Genomic DNA, 26,440 nt, shown 5'->3' on the forward strand with positions numbered 1-26,440 from the left:
CAGTCATGAATTACCTTGACCACCTGTATTCCTAAGAGAATGCTCTATTATTGCTATACTTAATTTTTTTTTTTTGTGGGGGGGAGGCAGGGCAATGAGGGTTAAGTGACTAGCCCAGGGTCATACAGCTAGTAAGTGTCAAGTGTCTGAAGTCCAATTTGAACTCAGGTCCTCTTGAATCCAGAGCCAGTGCTTTACCCACTGCGCCACCTAGCTGCCCCCGCTATGCTTTAAATTTACAACTACTCAGTAAATTTACAATCTCAGTCCTACCAAGTTGGAACCCAAATATGACTAGATTCTTGTGGATTACCTTCAAATTTGGGATAAGAATGAATAAGAAAATGCCAGAATTAATAAAAACATAAGAAAATAATAAGAATATTAAAATATTAAAAATAAGAAAATGCCAAAATGAATTTTAAAAGCCAGAAATATTGGGTGAGTAAAGATAACCCTATGTAGGCTACACAATGGGGAAGGGAGGGAGGGCATTGGTATTCTTAACAATAATATTTAAGATCAAAAATACTTTGAAAAATACCATATAGTGAACCTATAAGTTAACAGAAACAAAGATGAAAAGAATTTGGACACTCCATATGATCAATCACCCTTTCTAAGAAATTCCAGGCCTCAACAAAGTTAGGTGTTATATTAAGAGTGTTTCCTGTAAGATATTCTTTTGAATATTGGTGGATTTCCCATCCATTTGGCTTCAATTAATTTTCTTTCTTTTTTTTGGTGGGGCAATGAGGGCTAAGTGACTTACCCAGGGTCATACAGCTAGTAAGTGTCAAGTGTCTGAGGCCGCATTTGAACTTTAATTCATTTTCTCCGAAGTGATGGTTCTTTCCTACAACTACATAAGTAGCTCCTTCAGGGTAATACTGCTTGATCTTTACTACCTTTTTAATATCGAATAGAACTTAAGACAAGTGTCCTGTGCTAGACACTGGCTGATCCATATTCATAACCACAATCTTACATTTCTATAGTCCTTTATGGTTATAAGTTGCTTTAAATGCATTATCTCCTTTAATTAAATTCAATGTCAAACATTTATTAAGGCAAGAAAACAAACATTTATTAAGCACTTACTATGTGCCAGCCACTGTGTTAAGCAATGTGCATACAAATAGAAGTAAAAAGAAAAACAATCCCCGCCTTCAATGAACTTCTATTCTAATAGAGGAAGGAAAGACAACACATAAAAGGGAGCTGAAAAGTATGTGTGGGGGAAGCAGAAGGGAAGATATCCACACAGGGCATGTGGTGGTTAAATCTGAAGAGAGTCAGAGGCACAACAAGGAAGGGAATGAAGCATGACCTGCTTGGGTCTGTCCCTAATATGGAGGTCCCAGAAGGAACTTTCCAGGGGGCTGTTATGTGCAGGGATCTTCCAGGGTAAGAAGGAGCCACGAGTTGAGGGGAGGTCCAGGTTGAAAAAGCAGCTGAGTCATAGTGGTGAAGTCTGGAGACAGTCTGAGATTCAAACAGGAAGGCGATAAATCTAATAAAGCATCTACTTATGGAGAACATTGGGTTAAGTGCTGGAGAGGGGACCAGGTTTAGATATAACTTGATCCCTTCCTCATGGAGCTTATTTTCTAGAAGGGGTTTATGACATTGATACTGAGGGCTGTCACATACAATATCATGTGATAAATGCATTAAAGAAACAAAACAATAATAACAACAAAATCATGTGATCAGAGCGACTCCATAAGGAAGATGGGGTCATTTTTATCTCATTTTTACAGATGAGAACAGTCTAAGGCTCAGAGAGATCACTGCCTGATAGGAAGGTAGGGTATGATTAGAAGTAGAAAGGATAGTTTCATATGGCAGAAATAGACAGCCTTCAGGATCAGTGCTTGTCATCTCAGATTCTCAGGACATATGTGGAGTTCCTTTTATTGCTTGTTTAGAAACTAGCCTTGTTATTGTGTCTGAATGGAAAATGCTCAGGGCTCCTGGCTCTTGACAGGGCTGTGTATAAGTGGTGAGCCGTGATTCCATAACATGTCAGTTGGCAGAACTGAAGCAGAGGACTTAACTATTTTGAACCACAGGCATGAGAGGTAACAGGGAGAGAGAACAGTCCTAGAAATATGGGGCACTCAGACCTACAGCAAGTCCCAGAATCATAGAATATTAGAGATGGAAAGGAGTGCAGAGGTTGATGGAGATTCACAATTTCATAGAGAATCTCTCTCTCAAGTTCATAATTTATATCTATATTTATATTTTATATATTTTCATTATATATAAATTTAATATATTGTATTTTATATATTTTATGTTTATTCGATATATTATGTATATGTTTTAAAGTTCCTTCTCCATTAACTTCTTCTTTTTCTTCTTGTGGGGCAATGAATGTTAATTGACTTGCCTAGGGTCACACAGCTAGTGAGTATCAAGTGTCTGAGACCTGATTTGAAGTCCTCCTGAATCCAGGGCCAGTGCTTTATCTACTGTGCCACCTAGCTGCCCCCATGAATTGTTACATTTAATGACTATATATCTGTCATTAAGATTTTGGAAAGTGGAAATGTTGAGTCATCTGACTTTTTATCGTGAGCTCAATGGAGAGGAGTGAGTTCTCTTGGAATTATCAGGTTATCCTATCAGAAAGTCAGGAAGTTAAGAACAGGACTAAAGGGGAAATAAAGGCCAGCTTAGGGCCCTTCAGAAAATGGAAGCTCTTGGATGAATTCTCCAGTGGGTGAAAAGGGCAAGCCTTATAGAATAATGTTCTAATGTTTTGCATGACTACATGTGTGTAACTTATATTGAATTGCTTGCCTTCTTACAGGGGAAGGGAGGGAAAGAAGAGAATTTGGAGAACAAAGTTTTGAAATTGGATATCAAAATTTTTTTTACATGTAATGGAGGAAAAATAAATTTTTTTAAAAAAAGAATAATGTTCCATATTGAGAAAGGTCAGGGATGGTTGGATATTCCAGGGCAAGGAGACCCCAGACACTGAGGGAAGCTCTAGGATTAGACAGCATGGTTTGGAAGTACTGAAGTCAAGAACAGAGAAAGGAGGGGAAAAATAGAATAGTACAATAACAATCAAAGGGAAAAATATTAAAAAACCCCCACCCAAGCAGTCAGTCCTGGTTTTATATTTACATCAATTAGAATCTAGGTTTTGCTTTTAGTCCTGCTATCTTCAATTTAAGTCACCTCCTTAAATATTGTTCTAAGAGTCAACTGGCCCCCAGACTTGAGATAAATGTCATCTTACTTCTGAATTCAAATTAGCCAGGCTTTTATCTATTATTCTCCTGACACAGCTACCTCCTCTTCAGTAAGGTGCAGAGGCAGAGAAGTGCTGTCCACAACTACATACTCATCTTGAAGAACAACAGAATCGAAAAGGGAATAAATTAAAGAAATCCAGAGGAGACAACTCTCACTGAGCAGGGCAAATGACAACCCCCCCCCAAAACAAAAAGCAAAACTAAATATCCCACCCCCCCCCAAAAACCCCACAACAACAACCCACTGCTTAAGCATAAACTAACTGTGCAACTCTACCTCACTTAAATCCAATTCACTTTCAAAGTCAAGTCATCACCCTGTGATGTCACTAGTCCTTTTCACAAAATGCAAGAAGAAGAACAGTGGCAACCCTCTTATTTGATCTGTTTGCCATTCAGCTTTTATTTTCCCTTTCTTGAGAGCAATTTTTCTTTTGAGAAGTGTTATGGAGAAAGGGTTGGACATGGGAGCTTGGGAGGAATGAGTAAAGAACACGTGAACAAAGAAAAAATTCAGAGAATATAGAAAGACATGACTAAGAATTACAGAGGAGGATAAGGTGTGAATGGGTTTTGATATATACCTATGCAGGGAGTATCCACATTGACGAAACCATGGATTTGTCAAAGTTTGGAAAGATATGATCTTTATGAGAACAAACTCTTCATGCATCATGTCAGAGGATTTTTCAGGTCATGTAGTTTATTTGTTTTGTTGTTGTTGTTGTTTTTTAGGCAGAGGAATGAGGATTTTTGCACACAATCTTCCATAGCTGACAACATCTTCAGTCACACACAGGTTAGGATGCTTTTTGCTTGCAAAGTAATGTAATAAAATTGAAAGAAAGCTTTGATGGTCCTCTGATTATGAATGTCAAACAAAGCATAAAACAAAGAGATTTATGCTTGCCAGTGGTGTTTATTACTGTAGTGGGGGCTGTCCAGTACATAGATTCCCTGTAGATGATGAGATTCTCTAGATGCTTCTATTTGTGCTGATTACATCAAGCTTCAGAAATTATAGAGCCTCTTAAATGAAATTTGCAAGTATTCAAAAAAGTTTGGCCTAGCAGTCCACTTAAAAACAAAAAATGTCTGGGGAATAGTCAATTTTTTAGTATGGGAAATGTAATTGGATAGACAGCCTATTGAATTGTTCCATCTTGAACAGACATCAGAGGTGAACAAATGAATTAAATAGGAGGAAAGGTCTGACAGTATTTGGGACATTATGTAGTACTTTCTATGATGATCTCTAGATTCTCACTGAAAGCAAAACATATCTCTTTAGCATCAACATTTTTATGATGATGCCATATGACTACAGATCATGAGATACCACAGTCTTCAAAAACTCTAAATATAAGCTATCCAGAAGGGACTAGAGAGATGCATGATGGGATTAATTATTTACATATTAATTAGTATGAGAATATTATCAATGATGACTTTTTTGGTGGGGAAATTCCAATTCCAATTTCCCTTTTATTTTTATTATTTATTTTTTCAATTAATAATAATTATATAGTTTTCTCTCTTCCAGTTTCTCCTTCCACTGGGGGGAAAAAGAAAACCCTGGTAACAAATATATATATAATCAAGTAAAAATGCATTGGTCATAATATATAAACATATATGCAGAATATAATATTTACATATTAATATAGGGTAAAGACTTAGACACACATACATATATAAATGTGTGTGTACATGTGCACATACATCTCATTCTATACCCTGTAACAACAGGGCTGTTAGGAAGTGTCTGCTTCATTATTTATTCTCTGGAATTTTGGGTGGTCACTGTATTGATTAAGGATACTTTAGTCTTTCAGAGTTGTTTGTCTTTACAATGTTGTTGCTATGGTATAAATAAGATCTGTGATCAGTAAAATGGGTCAGGCTAAAAATTTACAGATGAAAAGGAAAGTGGAAAATGCCTATTGCCTAGGTTTATAAGATGTGGTTGGAAGAACAATACATTACATTAATCCAGCGGTATGCATCTCTTGGATAGGCAAGGCAGATGGGAAACAAATTGCCCAGATTTAAAAAAGAGGAGGAAATTGGACTAGTTCTTATTTGGGAAATTATATAGTGCTTTCAATGATCCCAAATTACTTGGTTTACCAATATATATCTTTTGAATATCAAGCAATATTCTTCCATTTATTCTACATGACTTTGAGTCATGAAACAAATTACAGATGACCAAAAGGATAATGGAAAGTCAAGCAATGTGTGTAAGTAGGTTTTAGCACATTGCCAAAGGTAACCTTTGTTCAAGAAGGATTGTATATGCTATCATCATGATCTTATATGGCCAGAAATGGGTTAGGAATAGACTGAGAGAAATGGAAAACAGACAGCCTGAATTTTTCATGGATACCCATGGAATATTAAAAGACTAAGAGGAAGGCCTCCAGTGTGTTCAGTGGATCCTCTATGGGGGATTTATGGTAGTTCATAGATAAGGACTTCAGAGGAAGGGGATGTGTAACTGAGTTATAATCCTCAGGATTTAAAGGAAGGAAAAAGGAAGGAGACAAGCACTTCTTAAGAGTCTATGATGTGCCTAGGGGGCAGCTAGGTGGTACAGTGAATAAAGCACTGGCCCTGGATTCAGAAGGTCCTGAGTTCAAATCTGGCTTCAGACACGTGACACTTAGTAGCTGTGTGACTCTGGGAAAGTCAAATAACCCTCATTGACCCTGCAAAAAAGAAAAAAGAGTCTATTATGTGCCAGGTCCTATGCTAAGTGCTTTACAAGTATTATCTCATTTGAGAAGAAATACTCATATTGATGATATCAAGGATCTTAAAAGTATTGAAATATAATTAGTTCCTCTTCTCATATTGAATATGCCTTTTAATTCAGCAGGTCAGCCATGTAGAAGTAGGTGACCTGGGACTTTTTAGGTGGGAAGTAGGGCTTGAACTAATGTTTGGTAGAAGACTCTGATCTGGTTACTGAGGATCTGCTAGCCCACTGTTTTGGCAGGTAGGCAGAGCTTAAGTCTCTGTTCTACTCACAAGATTTATTGCTGCAAGTTTTGAAATTTTCTCTGAAGAAATGGAGTGGTATCGCACCTGCCTTTCCATATATCCAAACTTCCCATTCATTAAACTATAGGTCTGCAGGCATTCTGTAACATTCTAAATCAGATAAAGGACAAGACAAATACCAGAAACGGGACAATAGTGCTGGAAGATAATTAGTAGACAAGTAGAAGAAGACAGATGAACATTATGTTGTCCTAAGACCTATTATAATGATCCTTTCTAATTATACTTTGTGGTTCTATGGTTCCATAAATTTATGACTGGTAAGTTGCGAATTCACATAACCATAGCATCACAAAATTTAGATACAAGATTCTGTTGTCTCAACCATATGAGGGCTTTTGCCACCACTGTAGATGGAAACCTTTTTACATCTTTTCATTCTGTGTGATTTTCTTTTTCCATATCTTTTCATAAATTAATACTTTGTAGAGCAAACTACTGTCCTGAAACCCTATTTCTGTTTTAAAAAATTATCTTGGTGGTATAAGGTAGAACTCAGTATATCCATCTCTTGTATCTTATTTCCAGTACTTGACTGGTCTACTCCTTCTCTACATACACTTCCCTCTTCCCCCCATCCCCCACACCATCATATATTTTTATGACTGAAATGTATTGCTGGACTCAGAGCTAGGAGACCTGGGTTCATATCCCATTTTAGACAATTACTAGCTTTTTGGCCATGGACAAATCAATTAACCTCTCAGAGCCACATTTTAACCATTTGTAAAATGGGAATTATAAAAATCACAGTCCCTGTTTTACAACTTGGTTGTGAAGAAAGTACTTTGAAAACCTTAAATTGTTATATAGATGTAGATGTAGATGATGGTGGTGATGATGCTTCTCATAAGCAAGCAAGTCTTCTATGGTAATATATTATTTCATTGTTCCATATATATTTTTCATCTATTCCATTATTCTTTGGGTTACCTGCAATTTATATTATTCCAGTGTATTTATGTAGTGGTGTATGAATTGGAAAGAAAGCAAATATTTGGTTATTCAAGTTTTCTTCTGTGGCCATCTAAAGACCATGTGAGTAGCCAAAATGGTGCTTTGGGATCCCTGTTGAGTAGCTCAGTTATAGGGATTTGGAGAGCAGTGTGGTACAGTGGAAAGAGCATTGAATTCAGAATCACTAGTCCTGGGTTAAAATCTTGGTCCTGTTACCTACCACCTCTGTGATGATGTTGGACAAATCATTTTACCTCTCTGTACCTCGGTTTCTCAATCTGTAAAATGAAGAGTGAGGGGGTTGATCTAAGATGATCTTGGATGGTCCATTCAATCTCTAAATCTACGATGCTGTGATATGAACTGTGGCAAATCTGATATAGTTTTTAGGTCCAATCCAATGTAGTTATCATTGTATCAACATGGCTTGGCCAAAGTCCAAAGACCATTATCTTAAAGGGCTACAGACTTCATCAGATATACAGTGGCAAAAGGAAAACATGAGGTTCCATTTCACTGCTTTGTAAATATCCCCTAGGAACACAAGCAAGCATTATCCATTCTATCTCAATGGGCGGGATGGTAGTATATGGGAAGGATAGTGGGAGAAAGGACAGGAGGTCATTAAAAAAAAAAAGTCACCTATACAAAATCTAAAAGCCCATCAATGTTGTATATTTTTAAAATCAATAACGGCTGGCAGATCCCTTAACAGTCTACCATTATCAGAAAGTGCTGCCATCAGATGTCATTTCTTTTATAAAAAGGCTAGGTCAGCCTGCTTTCTCCCTCACTTTACCTCTTCAACCCTCTGACATAAAGGTTTTATCTCAAGTTCTGGATGTCGCTAAAATTGTTGCCTAGTTAAAGCAGAACTTCATTCTGAATTCTGCACTTTATGAACAGGTTCAGTTTTATTGGAATATAGTACCAGGCACTTTCATTGTTATGAAATTATTTTTTTTATTACTTTTGATACAAGTGTGGCAGGAAAAAAAAGCACTCAGTGTTCCCCAGTATCAGTCTCTGTATTCGGTCTACTTAAGTATGTGGATACCTATCCTGTACCCTGCCTTCTGCCTCAGACAAGTTTATATCTTGGAGGCTAGTGTGCTGAACTTGGAGTCAGGGAGATCTAAAGTCAAATACAGTCTCAGATTCTTACTAGTTGTGTGACCTCAGGCAAGTCACTTAACCTCTGCCTCAGTTTTCTCATTTGTAATATGGGGAACATCATAACACTTATTCCCTTTCCTCCCCTACCCTAAAGTTGTTGTGAGGATAAAATGAGATAATATTTGGTAAGTATGTTAGACATCTTAAAGGGTTATATTTTGTTGTTTAGTCGTTTTAGACTCTTTGTGACTCCATTTGTGTTTTTTTCTTAGAAAAGATACTGGAGGAGTTTTCCTTTTCCTTCTCCAGCACATTTTACAGATGAGAAAACTGAGGTAAACAAGGTTAAGTGATGTGCCCAGGGTCACACAGTTAGTAAGTATCTGAGGCCAGCTTTGAACAAGGGAAGATGAGTCTTCCTGGTTTCAGGCCTGGCATTATATGCACTCCAGAACCCAGCTGCCCCAAAGCATATATTAAGTGCTGGCTATTCTAACAATCATAACATCCTAGATTCCTAAAATTTCAGTGTTGGAAAGGACCTTTGAGATGATTTAGCATAACCTGTACCCAAATAGCATTTTTCTTTTCAGGATCCATGACAACTGGTAATCCAGTCTCTCTTTGATGGCCCTTAGGGAAGAGGAATCTCCTGAAACAACAAGGAAACATTTAATCAGGAAATAGTCATAGAATTAGAGGATCATAGCTTTGGATTTGAAAGGGACCTTAGAGGTCATTTAGTCCAATCCTTTCGTAATTATCACTTAATAAATATTTGCCGATTGATTTTGCAAATGAGAAAACTGAGCCCTAGAAGGGTAAAATTGGCATGTAGTAAGTGGCAGATGCAGGATTTGAACCCAGGTCCTCTAAACCATACCCAGCACCTTTTACAATACAATCCACTTCTTTCCATTCCACTTTTAGACATTTCTAAATGTTAGAGTTGCTAGAAGTATTATCTTACGTTGAGCAGAAATATGCTTATCTCCCATATCTCTTTTTTTCTACTAGTTTTATCTTCTGGTATCAAAACAAGTGTCGTTTCTTTTGCACATAACTACCCTTCAAATACTTTGAAACCTATTTAGCATTTTATATTCATGCCTATTAAATTTCATCTTATTAGATTTACCCCTGTCATTCTAGCCTGCAAAGAGCTTTTTGAAATCTGACTATCATAAAGTGTATTAATTATTTCTCCAACTTTGATAGGTATTACATCTAGGCTTTCATTCAAATCAGAACAATAGCTGACTTTTATATAGTGATTACTGTGTGTCAGACACTGCGCAAAGCACTTTAGAATTATCATCTCATTTGATCCTCACAACAACCCTGCGAGGTCGGTGCTATTATTATCCATTTTACAGATGAGGAGATCGAGGCAAACAGAAATTAAGTGACATGTTCAGGGTTACACAGCTAGGAGATGTCTGAGGCCAGACTCAAACTCAGATCTTCCTGACTTTGAGACAGCTAAGTGGCTCAGTGGATAGAGCACAGGGCCTGGAGTCAGGAGAACCTGAGCCCAAACCTAACCTCAGATGCTTACTAGCTGTGTGACCCTTGGCAAGTCACTTAACCTCTGTTTGCTTTAAGTCCACTGGAGAAGGGAATGTCAAACTATGCCAGGATCTTTGCCAAGAAAACTCTAGAATTGGACATCACTGAACAACAACTTCCTGATGTTAAGCCTAGCAATCTATCCATTGTGCCACTGAAGTCCTCCTAAATGTTGACCAGAATACTGAATTGGGGTATAGATTATAGTCCAGAATGAACAAAATGCTTTAAGTTGATTAGTCCCCAAATAATGAGGTGATTTTTTTTTAGTGCTTGTCAAGTTGAAATGCAAACTGAAGCAAAGTTGTTTTTTCTTTTTTATTAAAAACAAAACAAAACCAAAAAACCAATAACAGTTTGAACTAAAACCAAGGCTATGTGTTTGCAAAACTATTGATCTGGCAGCAAACTCAACATCAAAATGTTCTTCAAACCAAACCTGAAGTGAACCAATATTTTATATTGTGTGACTCTTTGGTCTAAACTACTCTTTATGGGTTGCTGGCTTCTGTTCAATTTCTTTTCAATAAGGGTAGAGGAATATTGAATCAGTTCTAGCCTTACCTTAAAGGGCCTGGACTTTCAGGGCTGGACTCTGCCCTTTTATAAGGGTTTAATTATGCTTCAAATTTACATTCAATTTAAGATATGAAAAAAAAAAACCGCAACAGATCAGCAAAAGATTTGACAATTAGCCTTTTTAAAAATTGCCCTCACTTTATTAATGGGAAAACAGGATAGAGATCAATGACTTCAAAGGGAAGAACACTGGATTTGAAGACTTGGATTTGAAACTAGACTTTCAATATTACACATGACTTTGTGTAAGTCACTTGACCTTTCCTGTTTTCTTCATCTGGTGACTTCTCTAAGTTTATAATATAACCAGTTTGTTTGTACATTTACTTGTCATCTCTCTCATTAGTTTGTGAACTCTGAAGTCAAGGACTTCTTTTGCCTTTCTTTGTATTGCCAGTATTTAGTACATTGTAGTTGATACTTAACAAATTTTTATTGACTGACTGATTGACCATAAGTCTGAAGTTTGCAGTGCTATTTCCATAGGGGATTTTCAGCTCAATAAAACCCAAATAGTGATGGTACTATAGTGGGAATAGCATTGGATTTTTTTAGTCAACAGACATGGATTTGAGTTGACCCTGACATTCACCAGTTGTGTGACCATGAACAAGTCATTTTATCTTCTTGAGTCTCATTTTACTCATTTATAAAAATCAGAGAGTTGAACTCAAACATCTCTACAACAGAGATCTCTACAAACAGAGAGATGAGGTAGATGGAGCAGAGACTACATAGCACATGGATAGGCATGTCTGAAAGATAGTATGAGAGGATGTACTGGCAAAGCCTTTCAAATTTTTTTTAAATTTTAATTTCAGTTTCAAATTCTTTCCCTTCCTCTATCCCTACTCCATCTGTTGAGAGGATGAGAAATATGATACATATTATACATATGAAGTCATGCAAAACATTTCCACTTTAGCCATTTTGTGGGAAAAAGGCAAGAAAAATAAAGAAAAAATTGCTTCATTCTGTACTGAGTCCATCAGTTCTTTATCTGGAGATGGATAGTATTTTTCTTCATGAATCCTTTGAAGTTGACTTGGATCAGGGGCAGCTAGGTGGTGCAGTGGATAAAGAACTGGCCCTGGATTCAGTGGGACCTGAGTTCAAATCTGGCCTCAGACACTTTGACACTCACTAGCTTTGTGATCCTGGGCAAGTCACTCAACCCTCATTGCCTCACAAAAACAAACAAAAAAGAAATTGACTTGGATTTTGCTGTTACTGTGTTCAGTGTTCTCCTAGTTCTGCTTACTTCACTTTGCATTAGCTCATATGTTTTCTCAGTTTTTCTGAAACCATTCCCTTCATCATTTCTTTTTCTTTTCTGTTTAGAATTTTATTTCCAAATTACATGTAAAAACAAATTTTGACATCAATTTTTTAAACTTTATGTTCCAACTTCTTTTCCTCCCTCCCTTCCCACCCCCCATCCCCAAGAACGCAAGTAATTCAATATAAGCTATACATGCAAAATATCTCCACATTAGCCAGGTTGTGAGAGAAAACAGACAAAAACAAAACTTCAGATTAAGGAACGATCAAAAAAAATTATGCTTCAATCTGTTTTCAGATACCATCAGCTCTTTCTCTGTAGATGGACTGCAATTTTCATAAGTCCTTCAGAGTTACATTGGATCATTGCCTCGCTGAAAGTAACCATTTTCTTGCCAGCAGATCATCTTACACTATTGCTGTTATTTTGTATACAGTACATTTCACTCTGCTTCAGTTCATGTAGGTCTTTCCAGACTTTTCTGGTAGCATCCTGTTCATTATACCTTTATATAGTACCTTAAACTTGACAAAGAATTTTCTTCACAATAGCCCAGCAAAGTAGGTACCATACATTTTGCCATTATAATCTATCATCATAACTATTTCCCTCCATCCTATTCCCTTCCTATGATATTTACTATCTTCTTTTACCCTATTACTCCTCAAAAGTGTTTTGCTTCTGACTGCCCCCTCCCCCTTTCTGCCATCCTTTCTTTCACCCTTCCCTCCTTATCCTCTTCCCCTCCTACTTTCCTGTAGGGTTAAATAGATTACTCCTCCCAATTGAGTGTGTATGTTATTCCCTCTTTGAGCCAATTCTGATGATAATCAGGTTCACTCACTCCCCCATTCCTTCCCCCTCTTCTCCTCCCCTCCATAAGCTTTTTCTTGTTTCTTTTATGTGTGCTACTTTCCCCCAGTCTACTTCTCCCTTTTCTTTTCTTCCAGTGCATTCCTCTTACTCCTTAGCTTTATTTTAAAGATGTCATCATGGGTTAGCTAGTAGGGGACAGGGGACAAAGCATCAGCCCTGGACCCAGGAAACCCTGAGCCCAAATCTGGCCCCAGACATTAGCTACCCCACCCTGCTTGCCCCACAAAAAACAAGGATAAACAAAATATAAATCTTTTACAGATATCATCCCTTCACATTCAGTCCAGACTTGTATCTTCTGTCTAAGTGTATTCCTTTCAGCTGCCCTAATACTGAGAAAGTTCTTATAAGTTAGAAGTATTATCTTCCCATGTAGGAATGTAAACAGTTTAATCTTTTACTATCCCTCATGATTTCATGATTTAATATCCCTCATGATTCCTGTTTACCTTTTTATGCTTCTCTAGGGTCTTATATTTGAAAATCAAATTTTCTGTTCAGTTCAGGTCTTTTCATCACAAATGCCTGAAAGTCATCTTTTTCATTGAAGTCCCATTTTTCCCCCTGAAAGATAAAACACAGTTTTGCTGGGTAGGTGATTCTTAGCTGTAGTCCCAGTTCCTTTGCCCTCCAGAATATCATATTCCATGCCCTCTGGTCCTTTAATGTAGATGCTGCTAGATCTTATTTTATCCTTACTGTAGCTCCACAGTATTTGAATTCCTTTTTCCTAGCTGCTTGGGGGTAAGTTTCTTTTGTGTAGCCTGCCCGCGGACTGTGTCGGTGTGATAGTAGGGTTTGGACTCTGCTCACAGACCAGCATGGCCCCCTCTAAGCTCTCTTTGCTGGAAAATAATCTCAGCCTGTTTTTTTGTGGATTTTGCTGCTCCAGGGGTTGTTTTATGGCAGTTTTTTTGGGGGGTAATTGTGTCAGGAGCTCTGTGCTTTTAATGTCTTTCCTCTGCCATCTTGGCTCCCCCCATCATCATTTCTTATAGCACAATAATATTCCATGATAATCATATGCTACAACTTGTTTAGAAATTCTCCAATTGATGGGCATCCCCTTGGTTTCCAATTCTTTGTTACCTTAAGAGCTGCTATGTATATTTTTGTACATTTAGGTCATTTTCTTTTTTTCTTTGATCTCTTTGGGATACAGACCTAGTGGTGGTATTGCTGCCTCAAAGGCCATGCTGGCACAGCTTTTTAAAAATAGAACAAAGATCTCCAGCTGAGGCTACTTGTTACCACTGGCACTTTAAATACTGAGGCAGTCTTTGAAAGGTTTTTATTTTCTCCAAAGATATTTATCTGTTCCTTAGCCTGCTTGTTAATAGATGATTCCATGAGAATTTTTTTTTGTTCTTTACTCAGAACGTTTCATTATGTGAATCATTTGTTTCCTATGAAATTAATGATTAATCATGATTGCATGTCTGTGCAATTATTTCATATATGAGTAGCATCATGATAATAGTAATTAACCTGAGATATATAGAATGAAAACATAGCTGAAGGTGCTAAAGGCAGATGGTGAAATGGATAGAGAAATGAACTTGGAGTTAGGAAGATCCGAGTTCAAATCCTGCCTCAGATACCAACTGTATAACTTTGAACAAGCTATTTTATCTCTATTTTTCAGTTTCCTCATATATAAAATGGAAAGGCCAGACTTGGATAGCCTTAAGGTTCTTTCCAGCTACAAAGCTATGATCCTACACACCTGTCCTACTGATGAGACTTCAATTTGCATTGGAGGGGTTCAAGAGCTATATGTGATTTTTATTAATAACTTGCATTTTATATAGCTTCCTTAGTAGAGAAATGGATCCTACTTGGAACAAGGAGTCATTTAACCCTTAGGCTTAAAAATGAGCTCAGCATTATAGCTAGTTGTACCTGCTCTAATAACCCAGGGGAAAGGCCTTACAGGAAACTACAGTTTTTAACCTGAAGAGGAGGATGTGAAGAACATAGGAGGTGACCAGAGGGAAGGTCATTTCCTCAGGGTCACTCAGTGAGAGGAGGAGTAAAGAAAGAGCTGGTTCAATTAACTTTGCTCTACAGTGACACCTACTGATTACAGAATTAAATATACTATATATATTTTTATTAAGGAAAACATTTATTAATTATTGATGTGTTATCTTTGAGTCAGTTGTCTGTGTACAGTCAGACCATTACCATGTGGAGCTAGTAAAAGATTAGTCAGGATTGCTAAAAAAACCAAAAACCAAAAAACCCCCAACAAACCAAAAGAATAATGAGAAAATATATAGCATATTATAGCATATAATTGGAACAATTCAACCCTGTATTATCTGAGCATGTAATAGAAAATTTGAAAACATGTTAATGGACAAGAGAAATGACCTTAACACTGGCTATAAGTTAATCCAGAAGTTTAACCAATGTAAATTAATATTCCCATTAAGGAGACCAAAAGAGCCCAGAAAGTGCTTTAATTAGTAAACATCTGATTATTTGCAAGGGGGGGGTGGTGGTGGGAGGGAGAGAGGGAAGAGGAAAGAGAGAGAGAGAGAGAGAGAGAGAGAGAGAGAGAGAGAGAGAGAGAGAGAGAGAGGGAAAACGAGAGAGCGTGCTGTATTCAAAGATGAAAATGGAAGAACTACAAAGAGAATAAAAATAGAACATTGTTATGACAACCACTAATATTTTTCATTTATTAAGGAAAATAATGCTAAAGTTATTTGTCCCCTAATGTCCCAGACCCAGATATGGCTACAGAGGAGATAGGAATGACACCAGTGAGAACAAAGATAGGAAAGGTAGCTAGATTGAACCAAGTATATATAGAGGAGATGTCTTCCTGGAGATGACACAATGGTGAGGGACCAACATACAAAGAGCCCAAAGGAAATGAAGAAAGTGTAGGCATGGAAAAATACCTCAGTCCTTATTAATCCCCAGAAAAGGTACCCTAGAAAACCTCAATAAACATTAACCTATTTGCCTATTCTGGACTCTATATAAAAGTTTTACTAGAGCCATTTATATACAAATTAAGGGTATTATATAGGGAACAAGTAGGCTTTTGCAAGCAATATTCAACAATGAGCCATATCTTTACCATTTCACAATTAACTGAAAGATACAGCAATATAGTATCCCATTGTGCTTATTGTTTGCTGATTATAAAAAAGCATTTGATTGGTAGAAAAAAATGACCCCTTATAGGCTCTTTACAACAGGGTATCTCCTATGTATATATTAAAATCCTGTGGAAAATAATACTATTTGATGACCCTCTGATTATAGGGATCAGGGAAGGTCTAAAATGGGGAGATACATGCTCACCAATGGTACTTGCCATTGTGATGGAGGAGATCAAGCCCAGTGTCTATATATCAAGAGTGAATTTCTTGTATTGCTGAGGTTCTCCAGGTGCTTCTGTTTATCAGAGATATTAATTAAGTCTCAGAACACTGCAGAATCTCCTTGAATCAATTTTAATGACACAAAGAAGTTTGGTTTGTCCATCCACAGGGGAAAGGCCAAATGGTTGAAGATGTCTAATGTCCACATTTTAACATGCATTTGGTTGGATACTCTATAGAGTCTGGACAGATAGTACATATAAATGATGAACTGGGCCTAGAGTTAAATGAGAGGAGGAAAGCTAATTAGAATTCTTTCAGAAAATGGCAATGCTCTTTTTTTTTGTTTTCCTTTTTGTCTTTTTTTGTTTTTTAGTGAGGCAATTGGGGTTAAGTGGCTTGCCCAAGGTCACACAGCTAGTAAGTGTCGAGTGTCTGAGGCTGGATTTAAATTCAGGTCCTCCTGAATCCAGGGCCGGTGCTCTATCTACTGCGCCACCTAGCTGCCCTGCAATGCTCTTTTATTGACTAACTTTTCCATGAAAACAAAGGCCCATCTTTTCTATACCAATATTTTACCAATATTATTATATGGCAACCAACATGGAATATCACTACCCCTGAAGCACCAAAGCTGGTTGTTAAACAAAGGATAAAAGAGAGAAGAATGGCAAGTGTGAACAGACTGCAACATAGAAATAATAAGGGGCTCTGAATAATGTAATAGAAAGAAAAGAGAGATCAGGTGGCAAGAGAAAGACATGAAGGATAGAGAGGCCAAATGTTCCACTGGTATCCTCTGTATGTTGGAGGAAAGCATATTGGGTGTACTACCTCTATGATAAACTTTTGGGAGAACATGATGAAGAGTTTCCCATAATGGTCAAATATGAATGGCTTGTCATTTGCAACACTGGAGGGAATCTCTGAATTTATAAGAACACAGATCTTTTTGGTATCCAAATGTGTGTGTATGTATGTGTATCTATATATCTATATATCTATGTGCACATATATATATAGATATATACATACATATCCATACACATATGTATGTATATCTATATATGATAAAATAGATAGATTGATAGATAGATAAAGAGTTAGGGATTGGACCTGTAACTTCATTGGTCTGGGGAACTCCTTCTACCAATGTAGGTGGTACCTTTTCTTCAGTTTTCTATTTTAGAGAGTTGTCTAGAACTCTCTCTCTCTCTCTCTATATATATATATCCATATACACACACATATATATATATACATCTATATGTATATTCAAATTTATATATAATAGCTAATATCCATTAAGAATAAGAACATTAGCATGCTGTGCCCTTTTGATTGCTTATTAGTGCGTTGCTTATTAATTGTCCTTATTATTAGCACATAGAAAGGTATGAAAATCCATTGGATAAAATAACTCTGAAAAAAAGTATCACTTTACCTGGATGAAGAAGAAATGCTATTTGAAAGTACTTAAAATCTCTAACAGATGTCAGAAGTTAGTTAAACAAACAATAAGACATTAAACTGAGAAGAGAAACATCAACACAAATATAATAGAAAGGTGTCACAAAGTCTTAGGGCTTTTTTGAGCTATTAAAGCTTCAAGATATTGAGTGTAATATAAGCTATTAAAACTTAAACTCACACTAAGACTTTTGGGGCACCTTGTATTAACTTTCTGATTGCTGATAGAAATCAACTACATAATTAAATATTGTATTCTATTTGTTGAATACATATTGCATGTGCAACACTGTGATTATTGCTGTGGAAGATAAAGATGAAATGTAAGACATAATCTTTATCCTTCAAAGGCTTACAACTTAGTTGGGGAAGCAAGGCTAGCATCCATGATATGACAGTGAATAATATCACTCAATATATATTTAAGTGCTAAATTTTATGGTATTTGCCGTATGTGCCATAGGAATTAATTTGATCTTCTTTATCATCTTGATTATCTCCATTATCATTTTGCTGAACATCTATTCTGTGTTCCTCTTGCATCATCCTGACATGGAAATAACTTTGGGTTCTTCAGCCTATTATATTACATTGTTTGCTCTGCCAGGTCCTATTAAGTTGAGATAGACTGTATGTCTTTCAGTTTAGGTTAATGTGGAGGAGCTCATCACCAGAAGGTTGGTTAGGAAGAGATGAAAATTTTGTGGTCATAGTAGCACATTTAGAATCATTGACTGGGGTAGAGGGCTTGTGATTTGTTTTGATGGAGGAAATACTCAACATTGTTGTACCTTATTTAAAGTGATGGCCACTCATAGGATATAAAGAAATATAAGATGCAGTGCCCCTGTGTCTTAACAGTCTAGTTAGCAAAATGAAGACAGGTACACATAAAAAAATGAGAGAGAGAGAGAGAGAGAGAGAGAGAGAGAGAGAGAGAGAGAGAGAGAAGAGAAGAGAAGAGAAGAGAAGAGAAGAGAAGAGAAGAGAAGAGAAGAGAAGAGAAGAGAAGAGAAGATCAAATGCAAGAGAAAATGGGAACTGAGGACAAGCATTTCCAGAGGTGGGAAACATGAATAAAGGCATGAAGGCACACATGAAGATGGCAAATTCATGAGAGAGTGAGATAAACATTTTGAATATGAAAATATGATTCCAGAAATGGGATCATTCCTTTTGTATCACTGTATTTGAAAGTTTAATAGAAGGTTAAGAGCAATCAATGAAATACCATGTAATCTCTACATAGTGGAGCAATCAGGAATCATGTATTCATGTATTCACTAATGAGATAATTTAAACTTTCAGAGGCAACAGACTGAACTGAAGAATTGCACTCTGAAGAGCTCCTTGATCAAATTCCACTTGGCCTCAACAACATCCTGAGTGTTCCACTTTTCTGTGACATATGGTGTGTAGATATAGTATACAGAATAAGGACTTGCTTAAATTGTCTGTAGATTTTCCACTTTGGTAGATGTTAACCAAATAAATTAGTCACAAAATAAGAAATCTGAGTGGAAATTGTAAGGAACCTACCCCATCCTAACTCAGGTTCTCAGTCACAAACCTAATTTCCAAGAGAAAGGCATGTTCTATAAGTTGGGGATGGTGGTGGTAGGGTAGAGATGGATACTTTTAATTTGTTAAATCTGCTTAATTTATTACCATAACTTTTTTTTTAGGAACACCTGAATAGGATTCCAGCATATAACAAAGCCAGGACTTAGAATCATCCAATTTTATAACTACACAAATCCTTATATTATTTTGGTGGCCCAGAAAAGAAACTGTAAATATCCCTTTTTATTATCTTGATATAATGAAAATTGATATTTATATAGCATTTGATAGTTTCCAAAGTTCTTTGTGTACATCAGCTCATGGAAACCTCACAGCAAGTACATAAGGTGGGTTTTATAGGTATAATTCTTTCTGTGAGAAATAATTGTCAATGATCAATATAATGGGGAACTTCAGATTCTCCTTTTTTATTAAAGGCTATAATTCAGACTTGGTGTCTCCCTCAAGACCACACCCAGATAGAAGCAAGCACGCTGGCTCATTCGGGGTTGGGTCTGAAATCTTTGTATTGATTACCTCACATATAGATATTGTCCCCAAATAAAAGGAATCTCAGTCCTTTTGACTCTATGTAATCCACCTCTAGTTACATGAACCAGTTAGATTTGATTGATTTATAATGATCAGCCTCTTATCAAAAAGGGATTAAAAACCTGCAAAAGTGGCCATGCGGCCTCTTTGGATGATGAGAGGATAGGGAGCACTTTGTCAATCACTTACTGGTGGAGATTGATAAATTGATAATAAACTTATCCAAAATTGTGTCTCTGGTGATTATTTTTAACCATCATATGTCCATTATACACTTGAGTAAAATGATGATGCTCATAGAAATTAAGTGAATGGTCCATGGTCACATAGCTAGTATCAACAGTGGGATTTGAACCTAGGTAATCCCAACTCCAACCATCATACTCTGTCCATTATGCCATACTATAGGAGCTACTTCTCCATCCCATTTGCTATTTGAGCCCATTTTATAGTAATGTATCTTCAGACCAAGTCTTCTTAATTAAGTAGAATCAGTTACCCCATTGCCCAAAATGCTTAGTTTCAGTCTGAGGCTCAGGTTCAGGTTGTAGGTACCATTTGTAAAAGCTAATAGACACAAGCTGAAATCTGAGAAAAATAATACTGGATGGTCTTGTTAGTATTAAAATGTGCTCATTAAACGCTACTTCAGTTTAACTTCATGTTTTAAACACAGCATTTCGGCTTAAGGTTGCCAGTTGAAGAGAAGGATAGCAATGTACTCTAGTCTTTATGAATTCAATGGGCTGGGGGCAAACTGAAAAATTGAGATGTTATTATGGGCATTGCTTTTGTAAATATAACCAGGCTATTTTAGAAATCTCTGGAATGGAATGTGTTTAAACTAGTCTCCAGGCTGTTCCATTCATGGGAGTAATTTGCTTTTGCTGCTACTAGAAATTGCAATTCTCTGATGGCCTTCTCTGATTAGCACTTGTTGGACACTTAAAACATTTCTTATCAGGAAGATGTAATTGGATCTCCTCCTATCTGCATCTTCAAACATACTTCTTAATGGCCACCTGAGAAGACATTAGGAACAGCACTTGTTAATGCCTTCTTCTAGGCTGACTTTTTCTATAGTAATAATCTCATTTATTTCCAAAGTGCTTTTCATCTCCTTGTACAGCAAAGCTCTTTACAAACTAACAATAATTTTGAAATAACTTGGCCTGCCATCCCAATCTAGCTCCTTCTGGGGTCTGATGGTGTGCTCCTGAAACTGGAATAAGCCCTGGTCAAAGAACGTGAATTGTTTTCTGTTGGAAATGTCAACCCACCCAGCTTCAGGTTGGATGAAAATGTAAAACCGTATGAATGAATGAACCATTCATTTCTGAATCACTACCAGGCTTCACTCTGATCCTCTTTGTTCCACATTTATGGAACAAAGGTGCTTTGGTTTGCAGCTGAAGGTTAGGTATCATTTGACTTGTGAAGAGGAGTAAGAACTGGACTGGAGAAAATCAAAAGAATTGGTAGCTTCTTTTCCAGAAGCAGAAATATTAGTATATTGTCCACTCTAGAGAGGTGAAGGAAGTGTTTATTTGAATTTTAAAATTAGACCCTGAATGGTAACCGTAGGGTGCAAGTGGAAAGTAATGACATTTAATTAAAATGCATAAAACAACTGTGGTAGTAACCAGCAGATAGGAAAATCAATAAGGTGTCAATCCCTCCCAAGTTCCCCCCCAAAAAAAAAGAAAAAAAAAGAAAAAAAAGAGTGTCATATACTTTGTCAGAGGCTCAGCAAAGTGAGATGCTATGGAAGAAGAAAGACTATGAAATTCCACAAAAAGAGTTTTCCCTCTATATATTGCAATGACTGGCATTCCTGATCTTGATTATGCATTGAAAGAGGAAAAGGAAGGAGGAAATAAGCATTTATTTAGTATCTTTGAGGTGTCAGGCACTGTTCTAAGCACTTACCAATATTATCTTATTTAATCCTCGTAATAACCCTGGGAAGTAGGTACTATTATTATCATGATTTTACAGTTGAGTAAACTGAGGCGGCAGATAGAGGGTAAGTGACTTGCTCAGCTTTACCAATATTATCTCATTTAGTCCTCACAATAACCCTAGGAGGTAAGGGCTATTTCATCTTGATTTTACAGCTGAGAAAAGTGAAGCAGACAAAGGAAAATGATTTGTCCTGGGTCACACATCAAGTAAGTGTCTAAAACCCAATTTGAAGTAGGTCTTCTTAAATCCAGGCCACATGCTCTATTTGCTATGCCACCCACCTGCTTCAAGAAAGAAGTAGCATAGATAGGGCCTCAATTAAACAGCTAGAAGTATAAATCTATATTTACCTGTTTGTATTCACTCCATCTCCTGCCTCCACACCTTGCCCAAGGGATCCCCTGTGTCTGCATATTCTTTTCTCCTTAGCCTTATAGGACTGTTTCTTTCTCTTTCTTTCTTTCTTTCTTCCTTCCTTCCTTCCTTCCTTCCTTCCTTCCTTCCTTCCTTCCTTCCTTCCTTCCTTCCTTCCTTCCTTCCTTCCTTCCTTCCTTCCTTCCTTCCTTCCTTCCTTCCTTCCTTCCTTCCTTCCTTCCTTCCTTTCTTTCTTTCTTTCTTTCTTTCTTTCTTTCTTTCTTTCTTTCTCTTTCTCTCTGTCTCTGTCTCTGTCTTTTGCAAGGCAAAGAGGGTTAAGTGACTTGATCAGGGTCACACAGCTACTAAGTGTCAAGTGCCTGAGGACATATTTGAACTCAGGTCCTCCCGAATCCAGGGCCGGTGCTTTATCCACTGCGCCACCTAGCTGTCCACTACTGTTTTTTTCAAAGCAACACTCAGGTGACACCTTCTCTATGAAGCCTTTCCTTATTAGGTTGCTCTCGAGATTACTTTATCAACTTTACCTTTAGTAACTTGTACACTTGAGGTGTTCTCTCAATAGAAGGTAAGCTTTTTCAGGGCAGAGATTATTTTATTTTTTGTCTTTGAAGCCTTTGCAAAGAGCATACTGCCTTCCTCACACACAATATCTTTTCAGGCTCATTATATATTACTGCCCTTTCCAAACTCTACAATTCATCCTAACTGGCTTTTTCTTTGTTCTGCATGTGTCCATTTCCTATCAATATGTCTTTTCATTGGTTCTTCCCCATGCTGAGTTGCATGGCCAATTCATCACAGCCACTTAGTAGAATCCCTCTCTTCCCTTAATATACAAATCAAATGCCATCTTCTAAATGAAAACTTTCCTCCTCACCCTCAACTGCTAGTACCCTTTTCAAATTGTACTTATCTATCTATCTATCTATCTATCTATCTATCTATCTATCTATCTATCTATCTATCTATCTTTCTACTTATATATTTATTTTTTATTTCAGGGTTTGAATTCTTTCCTTCCCACTTCCCCCTAGGATTAAAATTATCTAATTACTCTAATGAGGTATTATAGATTTACTTTTAACTCTTCCATAAACAGCACTTACTAAATATTTTTAAAACCAAAGGGTATTCCATATCCATTTCTTTCCATTTTTCATAATTTTGTTTCTGTTTGAGAAATGTACAGCTAATAGAGTATGTTGATAAAACATTACCAGCCTACCTAGCACTCCTCCCCTTCCAAGCACAACCACACTTTACTTTGGGACCAAATAATTTTGCAAAGCCCTGTTCTCAAGAGCAATTTTGTGAATTAGGCAGCGTATTTATTATTACCTCTGTTTTGCAGATAAAGAAACTGAGGTTTGGAGACTTTAAGTTACTTGCCCACAGTTATAAATTTAGTAAAATGTGAACTGGGATTGAGACTCAAGTCTTTTGGCACCAAGTTTGCTCATCTTTCTATGATTTCATGTTATGTAATGGTAAAAACAAAACAAAATAAAACAAAAATCCAAACCCCAAACCACTACTCAATAATTTATCAGTAAGGCTCAAACAACAGCAGCTTCCTACTAGTTGACTAACCATTAGGTAGAGAATAATAGGGTGAACATCATCACAATCTTCCAATTTGTAGAAAATAATAATTCAAATTTATACAACAATTCAAGATTTATACGTCACTTTCTTCTTAGTAGTCATGTGAATGAGATAGTACAAGTTTTATCATCCCCATTTTACAGATGATGAAATAAAGGTTCTAAGAAATTAGATAACTTTTCCAAGTTCATACAGCCAAGGAGTATAAAGGTGGGATTTGAACTGAGATCTTCTGACTACAAGGCTGGTTTCTAATCTTTCCAATGACAACACTGCCTTTCCCATTGATCTCAGTGACCATTAGCTAGGTCATGCAGTTGAGTGCAGGATCATATGTCACTCTTGTCCTCTTTCATATTCAAAGACAATGCTCTAGATAAAATGATTTCTAAGTGTGTGGTTGGCATTAAAGACCAGTGCAGAATCAACACTTTTTTCCATGTTGCTCACATGAAAAGACTTCCCTTTAGTTTGTAGCTGAGGCTGCTTTTTGTGATTCCTGCTGCTTTATGAATCTCTGCCTCTTACAACCACATTCCTCTTGATGCTGTTGCTCAACAGGAGCCAGCCTATATTTGTTCAGTCAGGAAATTGATAAAATCAGGTTGCTTCTGCATGTGTAAAATGAAATGGAGAGTGTGGTGGGGGAGGGAACAAGCATTTATTAAGATCCTGCTATGGGCTAGGCACTGTGCTAAGTGTTTTATAAATATTCCATATAATCATTACAATAGCCTTAGAAGGTAGAAGTACTAGTATTATCTTCATTTTACACTTGAGGAAACTGAGGAATGCATCCAGTGGTTAAATGACTTACCCAGAGTCAGACAGTAAGTATCTGGGGCCGGATTTAAACTCAGATCTTCCTAACTCCAGGTCCAATGCTCTAGTCACTATGTCATCTACCTGTAATTAATATGGATAACTAAGAAGAATATTACTGATGAAAAAACAACATAATTTGGGCAGGGAGCTGGAGTTATCTGGACAGCTAGGTGGCACAATGGATAGAGCACCAGACTTGGAGTCAGGAAGACCTGAATTCAAATCCAGCTTTAGACACTTGCTAGCTGTGTGATCCTAGGCAAGTGATTTAAGCCTGTTTGTCTCAGTTTCCTTATCTATTGTTTCTTGTCCTTCACTTTCAAGCAGGACCAATGACATCACAGGTAATGTCTTGACTTGCGCCATCAATTGGATTTAAGTGAGGCAGAGTTGCACAAAGTCATCAGCCTCACTCTCTTTTCCGGAGCCATTGAAGTGCAATGGCAGGACAAGAGTCTAGACAACTGGCGATGTCTGAGATGCAAAGGATTTTACAGATGAGGTGACATGGTCAGACATTGAAGTTACCTCATCTGTAAAATGAGCTGGAGAAGGAAATCACAAACTACTCCAGTATCTTTGCCAAGAAAATCCCAAATGGGGTGACAAAGGGTCTGAACAACAAACAACTTGAGCTATCTGATATTTCTGCTTCCAATGGTCAAATAAAGGGTATAAGTCATTGTCACTCATTGTTTCATTCCCTTTCTCTCCAGGAAGTTGGAAAGAGCAATTGATTTGGAGTTAAATCTGGGTTCATATCCTGTGTGATCTTGGTTGAGTCATTTAAACTTTCTTGACCTCAGTTTCCTCACTTCTAAAATGGACTACTTCATTTCCAAAGCTGCTTTCAACTTTAAAACTTAGGTCTTAAGCACAAAGAGATGTTGTAATAGTACCAGTAATATTAATGACAAATGTAACTTTTGGAAATAGAAGGGAAAAAACCCCAAAAAACAAAAAAAGGAAATAGAAGGGAGAGATGGTGTTGTTTCTAAAGGCTTTGGCTCTTGCAGCCCCTTTCTCAAGTCTTTACTTTCCCAACTCAAATTCCTAGAAATCAGATACGTACCAAGCATGAAATTCATAAAAGTCCTGAACTCTAGTTTAGCTATAGAAAATAGGAAAAAGAGAATCTCCATCCATGGAAAATTGACATCCTTTGCTTCCTCTTTAAGCATTTATGAAGTGTCCCTCAGTAGCTTCGGTGGGACTATATAAAGTACCATACCAGGTCAAAGTAAGAGGAAGGGTGGTATAGTAAAAAAGACTATTGGGTTTGGAGTCATAGGAGTGTTCTGAATCTCCTTGTCTACATGTGTAATAATGAATAGTTTGGATTATATATTCTTTTTTTTTTTTTTGGTTAGGCAATTGGGGTTAAGTGACTTGCCCAGGGTCACACAGCTTGTAAGTGTTAAGTGTCTGAGGTCGGACTTGAACTCAGGTCCTTCTGAATCCAGGGCTGGTGCACTATCCACTGTGCCACCTAGCTGTCCTGGATTATATATTCCAGCTTCCAACTCTTAATTATGTGGTTATTTTTAGTAAAATATCTTATATGTGTATAGTGCTTTACTGTTTACAAGGGAGTCTCACATTTGTTATCTTATATGATGAATAATTATGATAATTCAAACTTTTTTTTCCTGTAGAGGATGAAAAGGTAAAGAAATTCAATGAGGAACTTAAAAAACCCTATAAATTAGATTAACATATACTTTCTTACTTGATGGTCATTTGTCTTTATGATATAGTTGCTATTTTATTAATTGTTCTGTTTCTGCTCAAATCACTTTGCATCAGTTCATACAAGTCTTTCCAGGTTTCACTGAAACCATCCCCTTCATAATTTTTTTTCACAATTCAATAGTATTCCACATATTCATCCACCATAACTTATTCAGTCATTTCTCAGTTGATGGGCAATTGATGGACCCCACTCGGAGTAAAATTAAATTTTCCATTTTTATACAGTGGAACTATTGGCTTATTAAAACAATAGTTAAAATCATTATCAG

Source organism: Dromiciops gliroides, chromosome 1, assembly GCF_019393635.1.
Source record: "Dromiciops gliroides isolate mDroGli1 chromosome 1, mDroGli1.pri, whole genome shotgun sequence".
In the NCBI taxonomy this organism is placed as follows: domain Eukaryota; kingdom Metazoa; phylum Chordata; class Mammalia; order Microbiotheria; family Microbiotheriidae; genus Dromiciops; species Dromiciops gliroides.